General features: G+C 42.0%; 1 protein-coding gene across 3 annotated transcripts in view; it reads right to left on the reverse strand.

Moving 5' to 3' along the window:
- LOC132780600 (proto-oncogene tyrosine-protein kinase Yrk) overlaps window positions 1–19,337 on the reverse strand; it is a 136,274-nt gene that overhangs the window by 57,283 nt on the left and 59,654 nt on the right. For all 3 annotated transcript variants that reach the window (XM_060784328.2, XM_060784330.2, XM_060784329.2), the window contains exon 2: window positions 15,381–15,420. The gene's annotated coding sequence lies outside the window, so the exon portion shown is untranslated. The remainder of the gene's footprint in view (window positions 1–15,380; window positions 15,421–19,337) is intronic.

Consider the following 19,337-nt stretch of genomic DNA (forward strand, 5'->3'; position numbering starts at 1 on the left):
TCAAGGATCATATTAATTCTAAAAACAAATAAGGATCCTAAAGATCCTGGTTCATATAGACCTATTGCCCTTATAAATCAGGATGCTAAAATATTGACGGCAATAATGGCAAAGAGATTAAATAACTTTATATATAATTATATTAATAAAGATCAATGTGGATTTATTCCTGGTAGACAAATGTCAAACCCAGTGGGAAGAGTACTAAATGTGATTCATTCAATTAAGAAAAAGAATATTAAAGCAGGGATATTGGCCCTAGACATATTTAAAGCATTTGATTGTGTCTCATGGCCGGCATTAAAAAAATATTAGAAAAATTTGGTTTAGGAGAGAGATTTAGAGGACTGATTGAGAGACTATATTCAACCAACTATGCAACTATACAAGTAAACGATGGCCTTACAGGGAAAATAAGATTGACTCGAGGAACAAGACAAGGATGCCCTCTCTCTCCTACCCTATTTGTAATAGTCATAGAAATGCTAGCAAATATGATACGAGAGGATAAACATATAAAGGGGATAGGGAAGGAGGGAAGATACAAGATATGTTTATTTGCAGATGATACACTACTAACCTTCAGAAATCCATTAGAACAGATAAAAAGAATAGAAGCACATTTAACAGAGTTTGGAGAAATTACAGGCCTTAAAGTTAATTGGGATAAATCGGAAATCTTATTATTTAACCACACTAAAGATGAGGAAGTAAAATTAAGAGAAGGGAGATTGGGCAGATTAAAAATAAAGAACTCAATAAAGTATCTAGGAATTAATATTTCTAAAGAAATTGATAAATTAGAAGAGGAGAATCTAATCAAATTAAGGAAAAATGTGAAGGATACTCTGGCTAAATTTGCTAAGCTCAAATTGTCATGGTTTGGTAGAATAGCTCTAATAAAGATGAAAATTTTACCTAAAATAAACTTTTTGTTTAGGATGCTACCTATTAAAATCTCAGCCGGAGAAATTACAAAGTGGCAGAATATGATAAACACCTTCTGCAACGAGAACAAAAGAGTTAGAATTAACAAAGCAAAATGGTATAAACTACAAAAGAAGGGAGGTCTGGGGATACCAAACTTAAAACTATACTATATAGCAAACCAGTTAAGGTATATTGTTGAAGGGATTATGGGTCAAAAGGATTTAGAATGGTTAGAAGAAGAGAGTGAAGATATAGATATGAAACTAGAATATATTTTCTTTATAGGGAAGACTAGGAATCTAGACAAGAAATGGTATAACAAAATAGACAACCCTTTTCTAAAAAACATACTGGGAATATGGTCTAAATATGAAGAAAAATTAATACTATCGATATCCCCATTAACACCGGTGTTGATTACAAATAATTTCCCCATAAATCTCAAAAAGGAGTTGGAAAGTGAATTTAAGGAAAAAGGAATAACGAAATTAAAAGATTGGGAATCAAAGATGAAAAATATAGATGAGATAAAGGTCCAGTTAGGAGGGAAGATTGGATGGTACAAAGTTCTACAACTTGAAAGATGGTTAAGGGAAATAAGAAAGAAATATAAAGGAGAGAGAGAACTTACCAAATTTGAAGAAATGATTAACCAAAGGGGAAGTAAGGAAGGAAAAGAAAGAACAAAAGGTATAACAAGTGATATCTACAAAATGCTGCTGGAAGGAGTCCAGGAGGAGGACCACCTTAAAAGAATGTGGGAGTTAGACTGTAATAAAGTAATACACCCACAAAACTGGAAAGGAATGTGGAATATGCGTATTTTAAAAAATATGTCAATAAGAATAAAAGAGAACTATTATAAAGTGGTGTGGAGATGGTACCTCACACCAATCAGATTAAATCAAATTGACAAGAAACATTCTAAGCAGTGCTGGAGGGGCTGTCAAGAAACTGGCACATATATACACATGTGGTGGTCTTGCAAATATGTTCAAAAAATTTGGGAAAATGTATTTCAAGAAATAAGAAAAATCACCCAAATAGAGATAACAGGAACACCGGAGATAGCACTGCTGTCATTTATTGACAATGTTAAAATACCAAAAGAACTAAAAGAATTAATTGCCAATCTGGTCACAGCAGCAAGATTATTAATAGCTAAAAAATGGAAAGAAGGAGGGGAGTGTCAATTGGAAGAGTGGTATAGGGAGATCTGGGACATCGCAATAAATGATAAACTGACAGGAAACATTAAGGTTAAAAGAGGATTATCAAAAAAAGATGATTTTGGGAAGATTTGGGGGAAACTGATAGAATATGTATATATAGAAGGTAAGGGGACCAAACCTGTAATAGAAACAACTGATTTTTGGGAATAAATATTGTAATTGGCTGGTCGGGGGTGAAGGGTTAGCACTGGGTGACTGGATGTATTGAAAAAAATGTCCTTTGAAAAATAAAAAATAAAATGTTAATGAATAAAAAAAAAGAAAAAAAAAGAAAAAAACGAAATGCAAAGATATAGAATGGGGAACAATGCCTGGCTCGAGAGCAGCACGTGTGAAAAAGATCTTGGAGTCCTCGTGGACAACAAGTTAAACATGAGCCAACAATGTGATGTGGCGGCAAAAAAAGCCAATGGGATTTTGGCCTGCATCAATAGGAGCATAGTGTCTAGATCTAAGGAAGTAATGCTACCCCTCTATTCTGCTCTGGTTAGACCACATCTGGAATATTGTGTCCAATTCTGGGCACCACAATTCAAGAGAGATATTGACAAGCTGGAATATGACCAGAGGAGGGCGACTAAAATGATAAAGGGTCTGGAGAACAAGCCCTATGAGGAGCGGCTTAAGGAGCTGGGCATGTTTAGCCTGAAGAAGAGAAGGCTGAGAGGAGATATGATAGCCATGTATAAATATGTGAGAGGAAGACACAGGGAGGAGGGAGCAAGCTTGTTTTCTGCTTCCCTGGAGACTAAGATGCGAAACAATGGCTTCAAACTACAAGAGAGGAGATTCCATCTGAACATGAGGAAGAACTTCCTGACTGTGAGAGCCGTTCAGCAGTGGAACTCTCTGTCCCGGAGTGTGGTGGAGGCTCCTTCTTTGGAAGCTTTTAAACAGGGGCTAGCTGGCCATCTGTCAGGGGTGATTTAAATGCAATATTCCTGCTTCTTGGCAGGGGGTTGGACTGGATGGCCCATGAGGTCTCTTCCAACTCTTTGATTCTATGATTCTATGAGTCGGTTTCTGCTGTAGAGAAAACAGAAATCTGATCTTTGGCATTGTCTTTAGGGAAAGAGGATGCATTTTGGCATTTTGGAAGTTTTGGAACTGTGTGTTGGCAGGCTGCAAGGAAGCAGGCCTAAGCAGGTGCTTCTCCAAGGAGTGAGAAAAGATATGGCAATATTTGCATACATGAGCATGAATAAATGTGTATATGTAATGTAAATGCTGAGCAAAAATGTAATTCCCCTTTGCTTGCCAATGTAACTGGCTACAAGCATGTGGGCAATTTCAACAGAAAGGAAGAAACCATGAAAATGAACAAAATCTGGCTACCTGTATTAAAAAAACTCTAAAATCATAACAGTAAATAAAGTCAGGGCAGCTCCACACAAGAAACAATCAGGGACAGATAATCACTTCTCAACAAAGAATTTCCCCAGGCAGTAAGGAGTCAGACCCTGAAAACCCCTCGGCCATTGAGTGCTAATCAAGGTGGCCAACTGAAACACTCACACCTACCTCCAACAGACAACAGTTCTTTCTCCCACCCTGGACATTCCACAAATATATAAACCCCATTTTCCTACTTTCCAACAGACCTCACAATCTCTATGGATGCCTGCCATAGATGCAGGTGAAACATCAGGAGATAATACTTCTGGAAAATGACCATACAGCCCGAAAAACTTAAAGCAACTCAGTAATTGTAGGTTGTTTATGGATTCAATGTAGTTACATAGAATCTGTATGTCTGTATGTCCAATGGCGTTCTTTGTGTAAAAGTTCTGATACCCTTTCTCATATTGGAAAATTGCAACAAAAAGAACCTATCTTTTAAAGTTATTGAAAAATTATTCATAAAAGTTATTCATAACAGATGCAGGCAAAACATCAAGAGAGAATGCTACTCTGAATGTGTCCAGATGTGGGCGACTAAAATGATCAAGGGTCTGGGGAACAAGACCTATGAGGAGTGGCTGAAAGAACTGGGCATATTTAGCCTGAAGAAGAGAAGGTTGAGAGGAGACATGATAGTCATGTATAAGTATGTGAGAGGAAGTCGTAGAAAGGAGAGAGCAAGCTTGTTTTCTGCTGCCCTGGAGACTAGGACGCAGAACAATGGCTTCAAAATACAAGAAAGGAGATTACATCTGAACATTAGGAAGAACTTCCTGACTGTGAGAGCTGTTTAGCTGCCCCGGAGTGTGGTGGAGGCTCCTTCTTTGGAGGCTTTTAAACAGAGGCTGGATGGCCATCTGTCGGGGGTGCTTTGAATGCAATTTTCGTGCTTCTTGGCAGGGGGTTGGACTGGATGGCCCACGAGGTCTCTTCCAACTCTATGATTCTATGATTCTACTGGAACATGGCCATACAGCCCAAAAAAACTCACAGCAACCCAGAATATGGAGTCTATGAGTAAACTAACGAAATAGATTGCCCATGTTTTGTGTCTGTCCAAAGCACAAAGTGATTGTTTTTTGTGTGCAGAGACTACCATTAAGCTGTGGGTATCCCCGAAGACAAAGATGCTCTCATGTGCACTGGCAGTAGTTTGAGAATCATATTATCTGCATACATAGCCAGGATCCTTCAGATTATGCCTGTGGAAGACCACTAGCTATTTTTATTGTCATTCCGATGCACCCCCATCCTAGCATGGTTGACTTGCTCTCGACTGTCCCACTAACCCAGGGCTGGTGGTGGCAGGTGGCTCTGATATCGCTGTCACTCCGAATTACGGGATGTTCCTCCGCCACCCAGAGCCTCCCATGGTATTTATCTGTCCAGCCAACCTCCACTGTGTGCTGCACCAGACTCTGCCTTAAGGGCCTGTCTGGATACAGCCCTCTTCTCATCTCCTTCTGCAAGCTTGTGAAGGGCCAGGCCATTTTTTAAAAAAGAAGAAAATGCATTGCTGCTGTGGGCAAATCAGGAAACATCTCCTGCAGCCCACGCTGACATTTGTGTGTCTTAAGAACTAGAGCAGCGTTCGAATATAACAAGAGATGATCAAGCACAGACCAAGATATTGTGGTGTTCTTGTTTCTCATGCTGAAAGCCATGTTGCTTCTTTTCCTTGCTCCTCTTTTATTCCTGCGCCTTTGATCCAAATGGCCAAATAGAACCATAGAATCAGAAGAGATCTCGTGGGACGTGTAGTTTATTTATTTATTTATTTACTTTATTTCTATACCGCTTTTCTCAGCCCTTAGGCGACTCAAAGCGGTTTACATAGTACAAATTATCAAGACAGTATCATAAGCAATTAAAACACATTATACATAACAATCAATATCAATAAACAAACATTATCATAACGCCTCAACAACAAATCAGAATCCATTCTCATAATCCTTTGTTTCATGTTCCTGTGTTCGATTGCACCGTGTTCCTATATTCAGTTGCACTGTTTAGCCAAACACTTGTTTGAAGAACCAGGTCTTCACCTTCCTCCGGAACGCCAGCAACGAAGGGGCCTGTCTGATGTCTACAGGTAGGGCATTCCACAGCCGAGGGGCCACCACTGAGAAGGCCCTGTCCCTCGTCCCCGCCAAGCGAGCCTGTGATGCAGGTGGGATCGAGAGCAGGGCCTCCCTGGACGATCTTAATGTCCTAGTCGGTTCATAGGTGGAGATGCATTCGGAGAGGTAAGTAGGGCCGGAACCGTTCAGGGCTTTATAGGCTAACGCCAGCACTTTGAATTGTGCCCGGTAGCAGATTGGCAGCCAGTGGAGCTGGCGCAACAGAGGAGTGCCGCTCCTGTTAGTAACCTGGCTGCCGAGCGCTGGACCATTTGAAGCTTCCGAGCAGTCTTCAAGGGCAACCCCACGTAGAGAGCGTTGTAGTAGTCTAGACGGGATGTAACCAGAGCGTGGACCACCGTGGCCAAGTCAACCCCATTCTGACAAGAAGCAGAAAAATCGCCTTCAAAGCACCCCCGACAGATGGCCAGCCAGCCTCTGCTTAAAAGCCTCCAAAGAAGGAGCCTCACCACATTCCGAGACAGAGTTCCACTGCTGAACAGCTCTCTCACACAGTCAAGTTCTTCCTAATGTTCAGGCGGAATCTTCTTTTTTTCCTATCGTTTGAAGCCATCGTCCCATTGTGTCCTATTCTCCAGGGCAGCAGAAAACAAACTTGCACCCTCTTCTCTATGACTTCCCCTCAACTCTTGATACATGGCCCTCATCATGTCTCCTCTCAGCCTTCTCTTCTGCAGGTTAAACATGCCCAGCTCTTTCAGCCACTCCTCATTTTTATTTGTCGTGTCAGGGCAACCAGTCAATTATATTACATTTCTAACAGAACAAAGCAAAAAAACCGACAAAATACAAAATTTGTGAGTTTGGTAGTTGATTAAATGTCCTTTGACCAGTATCTGGCCACTTGGAGTGCTTCTGGTGTTGCTGCAAGAAGGTCCTCCATTGTGCATGTGGCAGCGCTCAGGGTGCATTGAAGCAGGTGATCAGTGGTTTGCTCCTCTCCACACTCGCATGTCGAGGATTCCACTTTGTGGCCCCATTTCTGAAGGTTGGCTCTGCATCTTGTGGTGCCAGAGCGCAGTCTGTTCAGCGCCTTCCAAGTCGCCCAGTCCTCTGTGTGCCCAGGGGGGAGTCTCTCATTTGGTGTCAGCCATTCGTTGAGGTTCTGGGTTTGAGCCTGCCACTTTTGGACTCTCGCTTGCTGAGGTGTTCCAGCGAGTGTCTCTGTAGATCTTAGAAAACTATTTCTAGATTTAAGTCGTTGACGTGCTGGCTGATACCCAAACAGGGGATGAGCTGGAGATGTCTCTGCCTTGGTCCTTTCACTATTGGCTGCTACTTCCCAGCTGATGTCAGGTGGTGCAATACCGGCTAAGCAGTGTAATTTCTCCAGTGGTATAGGGCGCAGACACCCCATGATAATGCGGCATGTCTCATTAAGAGCCACATCCACTGTTTTAGTGTGGTGAGATGTGTTCCACACTGGGCATACATACTCAGCAGCAGAGTAGCACAGCACAAGGCCAAATGTCTTCACTGTATCTGGTTGTGATGCCCAGATTGTTCCAGTCAGCTTTCGTGTGATATTGTTTCTAGCACCCACTTTTTGCTTGATGTTCAGGCAGTGCTTCTTGTAGGTAAGAGCACGGTCCAGAGTGACTCCCAGGTATTTGAGTGCGCCTCATCCGGGCGTCCCCTGGGCAACGTCTTCGTAGACGGCTGATTCTCTCGCCACAGAAGCGACCAGCATGAAGCCACTCCTCCTAGGGCTTGTTCTCCAGACCCTTGATCATTTTAGTCACCCTCCATTGGACACATTCCAGCTTAGAGTCAACATCTCCCTTAAATTGCAGTGCCCATAATTGCTTTGTTTGATTTTTGTCTTGTATTTTATGTTAAATGTGCTTTGATTTGCATTGTATTACGTTTTGAACAGCTTTGGGGCCTATTAGGTTAGGGAGAAAGGCAGAATATAAATATAGATATATTATTATTATTTGAAACACAACAAGATGAGTCCACAGCAGACAAGATCACTCTGCTGGTTGTTGTATTGGATCAAACGTCGGACTGTGTGATGTATCGGCGAATAATGCGTGCAGATCCCAGTAAGGTGGCCTTTTGCAGATGGTAATTTTGTCAGCACCGATTGTGTTTAAGTGTAGGCCAAGGTCTTTAGGCACTGCACCCAGTGTGCTGTCACGTGCTGGGCCTGTAATAATTGTCTTTTGAACAGGATGTGCACTTTGTGCCCAGGGGGAAGCCAGGGTGCCTTGATAGAGAGGCCCTAAGGATTTTCCTCTGGAAGAGTCTTTAGAGGCTTGAAAGGTTTAACAAAGTCCTTTATTATTGAACAAATTAAACAAATACTTCTTCAATCTTCAACGACAATCATACAAATGACTGGTGGCTTTCTTTATCTTGTCCACAAGGGACAGGCAACTGGTTTTGAGAACTTTTCTTTTGAAAGGAAAAGCCTTTTTTTACCTCTCCCAGGCAATCTACTATCTAGGCTTTGCTGATGTGGGTCCTACTACTGGTTCCAAACTAAGTCTTGGGTCCCGAGTAGACCTATCAGTCAAGGCTTTGTAAATTCTCCAGCTGGAGTTCTTTGGGTCTGTAGAACTGTTTCCCCCGAAAATGTTTTCCCCGAAGCTGTTTCCCCCAAAGCTGTAGGAAATTAAGCTTTTCTGCTGGTGGAGCTGGTCCACGTCCTGTAGCTTAATTTCCTTCTGTAAGACTGAACTAAAAATGGCTCCATCTCCTCCCAGGGCCCTGGGGAAAGGGGTGGAACTAAAACCTAACAATAATTGATGGGTCATTGGCCCTATAAATGCAAACCAAGGGAAGTCACCTTTGCAGAATGCCTGAAACGTTGGAATGCATGCAGACATTTAATAGAAAGAAAATGAAGTTGAAGCTCCTGGTACAGCCGTACCAGCACACCCAGTGTGATCACCACTGGGACCACCTTTACTGGCTTGTGCCAGAGTCTTTGCAGTTCAATCTTTAAAACCTCATATTGTGTCAGCTTTTCCAGTTGTTGTTGTTATCATTATTATTTTTTTGTAATAGGCAGTAAGAGCACTTAAGGCTTTGGAGAGCTTCTGTTTTACCATTTCAAAGATCCCTGCTAGAGCGGTGATGGCACGATTGTCAACATAGATGAAACTCCCTGTCCATTCTGGCAGTGGCTGATCATTTGCTCAAAGGACATTTAATATAATGCTAAGTTTTTACTTAGTTTGTGCTTTTAAATACATTGTGTTCTCCTCAATTTACTTCTGACACAATAAATAAATCAATAAATAAATTCTAGTGCCATATAATCCAGTTCAAAACAGGTAATCTGGGATCAGATATTGGATCCAGCCTAGACGCCATTAGATTTTCAAAAATACTGCTTTAGGGTGAGAAGAGAAACTGAACTGTTATGTTGTTAACATATCTGACTGGAGTTTTTGAATTCTCCTTTGGAATCAGGGATACTTGCCATTCACAAAGTACCAGTCCATTACTGATCATGTGGCTGGAATTCTCAGGTGGTGTTATGAGACTAATGCAGGAAACCCTCATGCCAAACTGGTCCCAGTTATATCAAATTCTAAGGCTTTGTATGTGATTTCTCACCCCTGGAAGTGATTCATAATCCGGAGCCTTAGTACTGTTGCCACTAAAGTTAAGTAAACTAGGATTTGTGTGCCATAGGCCAGGAAAATGTCTTCCTTCCTCACAACACGAATATTCCATTTATATCTTGGCACTTTTTATGTCTAATAGAAATACTGCATTTTGACCCCGTTCCATTGGCTAGGATAATGAGGATATGCCATCTTTCACATTTGAGCTCCAAGATGCCAGTGCAAACTTTTAAGTCATCCTCGTAAGAACATAATCCCATCGTTCACAGCAGAAAGGAGGTGGCGTGGGCTGAAAGGTGGATCTCTGTGTGATCTACATTTCCTCTTAACATTTCAGAGATGAAAACCAGAACACATTTGGCCCAATAACATTAGGATGAGGGAGAAAGGAATGGCCAAGCAACCTGACAGCAAAAGGAAAAATCCAGGAAACAACCGTTTTTGTATCGAGTCATCCTGAATATATGTACAAAATTCATGAAAGATTGAGGGAAAAAACCCAACAAAATCAATACATACATTTCTTGTTCATATGCACGTAGTATAATTAACATGTGATGTAATACAGGGTTAGTCAAAATGCATAGGCCAAACATACATACAATTGTATGTATGTTTGGCCTATGCATTTTGACTAACCCTGTATTATATCATACTTCTGTACTGTGACCAATGACATAACTAGACTCAGTGTGAAAACATTCAGCTATGACATGCTGAAAGTCCAAATCTGCACAACACAAATATACAGGATATTCTTGGTGAGGTAGAGAGATTTAGGAAAAGAGGAAGACTGCATTACAAATAGATGGACTCAGTCAAGGAATCCATGACCCTTAGTCTGCAAGACCTGAGTAGGACTGCTGGAGATAGAGTGCCTTGGATGTGTTTTGTGTATAGGAAGTTGAGTTGATACCAGTTAACAACAAAGTAAAAATATATAATTGAAAAAGTATAATTGTCAATGAAGAAATATGTGTTCCAATGGACTTTTAGAATGTCTCAGCCTATAATCCTATACACACACCTACCTAGGAGAATGCACAACTGAACTCTTTGAACTTAGATCTCTCTGTGTGTATATGCATCATTGTCAACCAGTGATTCTCAACCTGGGGGTCGGCACCCCTGGGGCGGTCACGGGGGCTTTTTTTTTTTTTAGAAGGGTCGCCAAAGACTACCAGAAAACACATATTTCTGATGGTCTTAGGAACCCCTTTGGCAGAGAAGGCTGGAGATCTCTCCACCTGTCCTTCTCCTCCTTTTTGGAAACAAATGGGGAAGCCTCCCACCAAAAGTCCTCCTTCGCTGTGATTGGCGGGCCTCTCAGCCAAGAGGAGGACTGTTTCTGAGACTCCAAGTGGGGAGGGGAGAGCAGGAGAGCTCTACCCTAAATCACTGTCAATTCCTTCCAAATCCTTCAAGTATTTCCTGTTGGTCATGGGGGGTCTGTGTGGGAAGTTTGGCCCAATTCGATCGTTGGTGGGCTTTGAGGGGCTCTTTGATTGTAGGTGAACTATAAATCCCAGCAACTACAACTTCCAAATGTCAAGGTCTATTTTCCCCAAACTCCACTAGTGTTCACATTTGGGCATATCAGGTGTTTGTGCCAAATTTGGTTCAGTGAATGAAAATACATCCTGTATATCAGATATCTGCATTACTATTCAAAACAGTACCAAAATTACAGTTATGAAGTAGAAATGAAAATGATGTTATGGTTAGGGGTGGCCACAACATGAGAAACTTTATTAAGGAGTTGTGGCATTAGGAAGGTTGAGAAACACTGTTGTAACCGGAAAAGAAATATTGCCCTTTCATGCCACCCAAGATCTGTTATCTGTGTCTATCTCACTCTGCCTAATACCAAGACCACCTTGATCTGAGCACGAGAACCCAGATCTCCACAACTGCAAAGTGTCCCCTTACAACTCCTTCCGTCACTTCCCCACACAAATAATAATAATAATAATAATCATCATCATCATCATCTGCAAGGAAGCAGATGAAACAATAGATCAGATCCTCAGCTGCTGCAAGAAGATGGCGCAGAGAGACTACAAGCAGAGGCATAACACTGTTGCTCAGATGATTCATTGGAACTTGTGCCGCAAATACCATCTGCCTGCAACAAAGAACTGGTGGGATCACAAGCCAGAAAAAGTTACAGAAAATGAACACGTCAAACTCCTCTGGGACTTCCGGATTCAGACAGACAGAGTTTTGGAGCACAATACTCCTGACCTCACAATTATGTTGAAAAACAAAGTATGGATTGTCAATGTTGCAATCCCAGGTGACAGCAGGATTGAAGAGAAACAACTGGAAAAGCTGACACAATATGAGGATTTAAACATCGAACTGCAAAGACTCTGGCACAAGCCAGTCAAAGTGGTCCCAGTGGTGATCGCCACACTGGGTGCAGTGCCTAAAGACCTTGGCAAGCACTTAAACACAATCGGTGTGAACAAAATTACCATCTGCCAGCTGCAGAAGGCCACCTTTCTGAGATCTACACGCATTATTCGCCGATACATCACACAATCCTAGACACTTGAGAAGTGTCCGACGTGTGATCCCATAAAAGAGCCAGCAGAGTGATCTTGTCTTTTGTGGACTCATCTTGTTGTGTTTCAAATAATAATAATAAAAATAATAAACTTTATTTGTATCCTGCCACCATCACCCCAAAGGGGACTTGGGGCGACTAACATGAGGCCAAGCCCAAAATTACAGTACAGCAAAATAAAATATAAAGAAGCAGAAAATACCATCAAAATAAATACACAAAATAACAAAATAAAACAAACAGTTACAAAATAACATGATAGAGAAATAGAACACAGTGGGTAGGCCAAATGCACTAGGATGAAAATTGATAAAACCCTGGAGAGGCCCTGCTCATGATCCCACCTGCATCGCAAGCGCGATTGGTGGGGACGAGGGAGAGGGCTTTCTCTGTGGTGGCCCCTCGACTCTGGAACTCTCTCCCCAAAGACATCAGGCAGGCCCCATCACTAGCAATCTTTAGGAGGAGCTTGAAAACGTGGTTGTTCCAGTGTGCCTTCCCAGAATAGGAAACTCCTAGCATTATGTCCCAACGCACTTTATCAGAGATCTAGGATATCTGCATGCCCACCACCCTCCAAAACACTCCACCTGGTCATGCCCAGCACTTTTAATTTTAATTATTACATTTGGCCCTGCCATTGTTTTTAAATGTGTCATTGTGTGTTGTCAATGTTATTGCTTTGTTTTCTGAGTTATTTTACTGTCTGTTGTTGCTGTTGTTTTTACTATTGTATTTGGGCTCGGCCTCTTGTAAGCCGCACCGAGTCCTTCGGGAGATGGTAGCGGGTTACAAATAAAGGTTTATTATTATTATTATTATTAGTAGTAGTAGTAGTAGTAGTAGTAGTGGGAGAATGTGTTTCTGAGGGAGGAGCTCAAAAGGAACGAACAATGGGGTTAGACTTTCATTAAGGGCGGCGGGGGTGGGGGGGGAATGCACCATGAGGACGGAACTGTAGTTGGAACAGACAAAATATTGAATATATGTTCACTCGCCAAAGGCTCATCGGAAGAGCCAAATTTTTAGGTCTTTCTTAAAAAGCACCAAATCTCTATAAGCTACATTTATTCTGGAAAGTAGTTCTGGCTGAAGAAGACACAGAGGAAGGGTAAAGCAATAGCAAGGCAGAAGAAACAATTTGGTGGAAAGGACCGGCTCTGCTTCTGTCCTTGAGGACAATCCTTAACTTAGGAGCTGAGCAATTGCTTCCACGCAAAAGGTTCCAGATCCACTCCCAGCCAGCTCTTGTCAAAAATGGTTACATTAAAAAATAGGACCTCTGTCTGAAACCAAAGAAAACTATTGCCTCTGCCAAGTATGGTATGGAACACTAAATGGGCAATTAGTCTCATTTGATGCAACCCATGTTGTAGTGCAGACAGAGCTCACATGGCTGGAGGGTTGGGACTTCCTAATTAGTAGTGAAGATGACCATCTGTTATCACCTTCCGGGTTCCCTGCTCCCTATTAGCATTACTGCAGCTCTCCTAATATCTGGGCAAATTAACGAAATACTCATGAGTTATCCATGTTCTAACGCATATTGTAATTGGGGCAGTTTGGGCTTGAACTGGCAGTTAAAATCAATCAATTTTACAAAAGATCTGCTTCTAAGTGACTAAAAACTAGAACTGTTGTGCTGATAAAGTGAATCAATGTAGATGCTCTTTTTTGTGTATTCTTCCACAAAGAGGGTAACAAGAGCTATGGAGAACAAAAAGTTTAAGGAACTAGGCATGTTCAGCCTGTTGAAGAGAAGACTGAGTGTGACATGGTTCAATATTTTAAATACTTCAAGGGCTGCCAGAAAGAGGAGCGTGCAGGACTCGGAGAGTAAACCCAGGTCTAATGGTTTTAAGTTTCAGAAGGGTAGCCTGTTGTCGACCTTTGCAACCCGAAAGACAGTTGCATCTGTCAAGTAGGAAAATTAGGTACCACCTTAAAGTGTGGGGAGGCTAAACTAACTAATTTATGAGGCCATAAAAAAAAAGACTCCAGCAAAGCACTCCAGCAAAAAGCATGCGGGGAATGCGGAAGTACTTCATCAGTGTCGCAGATGGACGATGAAAGCAACAGCTCCCCTGGCGGCCAGAAAAAGTTAAATAGCCTCTGTCTATGTCTGTATATGTTGTATGTCAAAATTGGCATTGCATGTTTGCCATATATGTGTACACTGTAATCCGCCCTGAGTCCCCTGCGGGGTGAGAAGGGCGAAATATAAAAGCTGTAAGTAAATAAATAAATAAATAATTTCAACTGAACATTAGAAGGAACTTCTGACAGCAGTTGAGCAATGGAACCAATTGCCTAGAGAGGTGGTGGGATGTCTCTGGGTGTCTTCTGTTGTAGATCAGCCAGAGGCTGATGGTTGAGAGAGGATTGTGGGCTGTCCTGTAGCACAAAGTGATGGGCCTTCAAGTCTGGGAAATTCAGTTCTGGGAAATTATGGTTCTCTCTGTAAGAAAACTGGCTTGGAACTTGCAGGGCCCCAAGGCCAGTCAGAGGAGCCAGAAGAAACAACAGCAGATAAGGAATCGAGTGAAGAGAGTGATAAGAAGGGTTCCCAGGAGAAACCACCTGTAGCTATGGAGATCAACAAAAGTCTTTGTTTACAAATCAGAGCTGAAAATAGAGTACGCTGATCTGAGAGATTAATCGGGAAAGTTGTGGAAAAAATTCATGGGAGATGTCATGCTTTCATGGGTGTCTATTAGACAACAAGTTGCTTACCTTAAGGGCAGTTCAGGCAACATTGCGTTAGAGTGAGAAACTAGGCCTGAGTTGTCTGGTTCCCAGTTCAAGTCAAGCCTTGGTTTTGGATGTTAATATCCTGGAAGATTTCTATGTTCCTGTTCCTGTACTCCTGTTCAAGTTTTACTAGTTATACCTTCTTGCTTGTGGACTTATGCTGTACCTGGACTCTGTGACCTCTGGAACTTTATGAGACGTTTGGATTACTGTTTGGTTATAAGAAAGGAAGATATCAGGAAGAAGAAAGGAAAATATCTAATCCAAAAAAGTTGCTAAACTTTTCTGGATTAGATATCTTCCTTTCTTATTCCTGCTTTTTTATATTATTTTTATGTGTTTCACAATAAACTGTTTGCTTATATTCCTGAACCTTGAATGTGGTCATAGGTGTTTCTAGGCCTGGAGTGCAACATGTTCAAAGAGAGGCTGGACATCCGCCTCTGGGGATACTAGCTAAAGGGGGGGGGGGGGGGGTGACGGCCTGGCAGCTCATAACATCCCTTTCAAGTTAATGGTCTTTGAGTGAGATGCCTACAGAGACTATCATAACAAGGGCTTGCACTTTGCATGCCATTTTGCATCCGTTCAGGAGGAATCTGTGCTTTCATCAAACATTTAGTTTATAGCCTGAAACAGGGACATTTCTGAATGTTCACTGTCAGTCCTACTGATGTCACCAAACTACCTTACTTTGGAAGGGAAAAAGACATTTATATCATTTTTATACCAACAATCAATAAAATGCACAATGCTCCTTTTTGGCACTCACCAGGCTGGTACTTCAGGTCAGTGCTCTGGAACCATGTTTCCTGTTGGGTGGGGGAAAAAAAACAAGAAAACATAAAGAAATAGAAAGCGGGAGCATTAATCAGGGTAGATCCAAAAGGGCATACAGGGCAACACGTCCTGCAAATGGATGTGTGAGGGGATACTTCACTCAATGCATGCATGCTCAAGTTCCATAGGTTGTAAGTACTACAGTAGCACTAAATAAGCTATATAAGCTTCGGTTTAGGACCTAGGACAATTAGCAGTTTCTGAATGAAAAAAATACAACAAAAATATGAATCTTTACTAAATTACATCTTTTAAATAATATTTAAAAATATTGCACCACCTGACATCCGCCGGGAAGTAGCAGCCAATAGTGAAAGGACCAAGGCAGAGACATCTCCAGCTCATCCCCTCAGCCAGCACGTCAACGACTTAAATCTAGAAATAGTTTTCTAAGATCTACAGAGACACTCGCTGGAACACCTCAGCAAGCGAGAGTCCAAAAGTGGCAGGCTCAAACCCAGAACCTCAACCAATGGCTGATACCAAATGAAAGACTCCCCCCTGGGCACACAGAAGACTGGGCGACTTGGAAGGCACTGAACAGACTGCGCTCTGGCACCACGAGATGCAGAGCCAACCTCAAGAAATGGGGCCACAAAGTGGAATCCACGACATGCGAGTGTGGAGAGGAGCAAACCACTGACCACCTGCTGCAATGCAACCTGAGCCCTGCCACATGCACAATGGAGGACCTTCTTGCGGCAACACCAGAGACAGTCCAAGTGGCCAGATACTGGTCAAAGGACATTTAATCAACTACCAAACTTGAAAATTTTGTGTTTTGTCTCTTTCTTTGTTTTGTTCTGTTAGAAATGTAATACAATTGACTGGTTGCCCTGACACAACAAATAAATAAATAATATTTATTTTTGGAATGCTATATTTTTGTGATGCTTAAACGTGGCATAGCTTAAGGACCACAACACATTTTAATCTGTCCCTGGGCCCAAGACATTTTGCTACAAGGATCTCTCCACCTACAGAAGTTTGTTCACACTGAGTTCCCAGTCTGTACATATGAATGAACATATGTCCATTTTATGCACACCTATGTCCCTATTTATGGTACTGCAATGCATCAAGTGACTTCTTCAACATTTTTACACAGACACAGTGAAGACATCTGCCCTTGCGCTTTGCTACTCTGTTGCTGAATACACATGGTCAGTGTAGAACACATCTCATGACGTTAAAACAGAGGATGTGACTCTTAATGAGACATGATGCATTATCACAGGATGTCTACCCCCCACACCGCTGAGAAATTATACTGTTATAATAATAATAATATTTGTACCCCGCTACCATCTCTCCAAGGGACTCGGTGCAGCTTACATGAGGCCGAGCCCAAACACACAATACAAGCAATAATCACAACAATAGAAGCAATTAAAATAAAACATAAACATATATCATTATCAATAAGACAACATACAATTAAAACTATGGGAAGGCTACATGTAAAATTAAAATTGGAAATAGTGCTGAACATGGACGAACAGGTGATAGTGGCGTTTGTGGAGAGACATATGGGCAGACCTAAAAAATGTAAAGTGCTTTAGAGGGACAAAGTGCTATTGGGATCATTAATCCGGGAAGGAACAACCACGTCTTCAAGCTCTTCCTGAAAACTGCCAGAGTTGGGGCCTGCCTGATGTCCTTAGGGAGTGAGTTCCAGAGTTGAGGGGCCACCACCGAAAAGGCCCTCTCTTAGCGTTTTTATTTAGCCAGTATTGCACCACCTGACATCTACCGAGAAGTGGCAGTCAATAATGACAGGACCAAGGCAGTGATATCTCCGGCCCAAGCCCTGTTCAAATATCAGCCAGCACGCCAACATCTTAAATAAAGAAATAGTTTTCTAAGTCGTAGGACCACCTCAGCAAGCAAGAGTCCAAACATGGCAGAATAAAACCCGGAACCTCAATCTGTGGCTGATACCAAATGAGAGACTCCCTCCTGCACACACAAAAGGCTTGGTGACTTGGAAGGCGCCGAACAGACTGCGCTCTGGCACCACGAGATGCAGAGCCAACCTTAAAAAATGGGTCCACAAAGTGGAGTCCACAACATGCGAGTGTGGAGAAGAGCAAACCACAGATTACCTATTACAAACAGTCTGAGCCCTGCCACATGCACAATGGAGGACCTGTTCACAGCAACACAAGAGGCAGTCCAAGTGGCCAGCTTCTGGTCAAAGGAAATTTAGTATAATGCCAAGTTTTTAAACTTTTTTGTGTTTTCAAATACATTACAACTGTACCCTAGGTTCGCTTCCGATATGATAAATAAATAAATTGTTACACATAATCACAATATTACATATGTAACTGAAGTATTTTATGTACAAAAAATAAAATGTAGCAGTGAGTAACAGTAGCAAGTTGCCTGATCAGTGGATCCTCTCCCCATCATGTCTTTCCTTCCCCATTCTCAGGCAGCACTGCTGAATTCCTTCCTTTAAACCCAATAGGTTTTCTTTGTTTACTGGGTTTTGTTTGGGTTTATTTTTGCTGTCAGTTGTTGCCCAGAATCTTTGTCTCGTGACAGCTGGCCTGTGAAATTGTTTTCCATGGTGGGTGCCTTAACACAAAGATCTCTGGACTGAATTGGACATGTACTGACTCAAAAGGTCCTTTTGCCCTTCGCAGCAACCCAAAAGGCAAAAAGGGAGGCGAGAGACCTTCAAAACAGAGACAGAGTTCCTTCACAAGCAAGTCAATAATAAGGGAAAATGAAATGGAGCTCTATACATTTGCGGAAAAGGACGAATATGTTATCACCTGTATGAAGTAGCTCAGCTATTTACTCTCCAAGTGTCTTCATTTGACAGGGACAGTTCTGATTAATGCTCAATTGTGCCAGTTTTGAGCTCCTGTTAAAGAGTCTCAGTTTCTCTCTTTTCTCCAACCATCTCCTTTTGTCCTTGGCTCACAATTGCTGCACTCTGAGGGCCCTTCCACACAGCCCTATATCCCAGAATATCAGGGCAGAAAATCTCACATTATCTGAGTGTGGACTTTGGGCCCTTCCATACAACCCTATATCCCAGAATATCAAGGCAGGAAATCCCACAATATCGGCTTTGAACTGGCTTATCTGAGTTCACAGATAATGTGGGATTTCCGGTCTTGATATTCTGGGATATAGGGCTGTGTAGAAGGGCTCTCAGTTAACCCAGGAGAGTGGAGAAGGAGGGGTGGGATCTTGCCCCTCCGTATAGACTTAGGAGCTTTCCACAAAACCATATAACCCAGTATATGAAGGCAGAAAATCCCACATTATCTGCTTTGAACTGCCATATAACCCAATTCAAAGCAGATAATGTGGGATTTTATTCAGCTGTGTGGAAGGGGCCTAAGGCAAATGCAAACTTATGTAGCCTCTGACTGTATTTATGTTGTTTCTCATCAATAACTGTACCAATTTTGCCAAGAAACCCTTGTCAGAAACCACTTGAAGAAAGACAACAACAACACTATCGAATCAAAGAACATAAAAGGAACTGCAGAATAATCCAACCAGAGAAGTCAGCCATCGCAGAGCACTTGATGAACCAACCTGAACACAGAAAACACAGAATACAGACATTCTAGACAACGACTATGTCAGACTATACAGAGAAGCCACTGAAATCCACAAGCATGTGAACAATTTGAACAGAAAATGAACAAAATCTGGTTACCAATATTAAAAAAACCCAGAATCAATACAGTATATAAGGACCACTACTCAGAAGCAGGGAACTGCAGACAGGAAACAATCAAGGGCCAGTTAACACCTCCCAAACAGAGGATGCCTCCAGGCAACAGAGGCCCAGCCACCTTTATGCAGATACCCTCACTGTCTGACTTTGCAGCTTCGTGGCTACTCCATGCTATTCAAGCTT

Source organism: Anolis sagrei, chromosome X, assembly GCF_037176765.1.
Source record: "Anolis sagrei isolate rAnoSag1 chromosome X, rAnoSag1.mat, whole genome shotgun sequence".
NCBI classification, from domain to species: Eukaryota; Metazoa; Chordata; class Lepidosauria; order Squamata; family Dactyloidae; genus Anolis; species Anolis sagrei.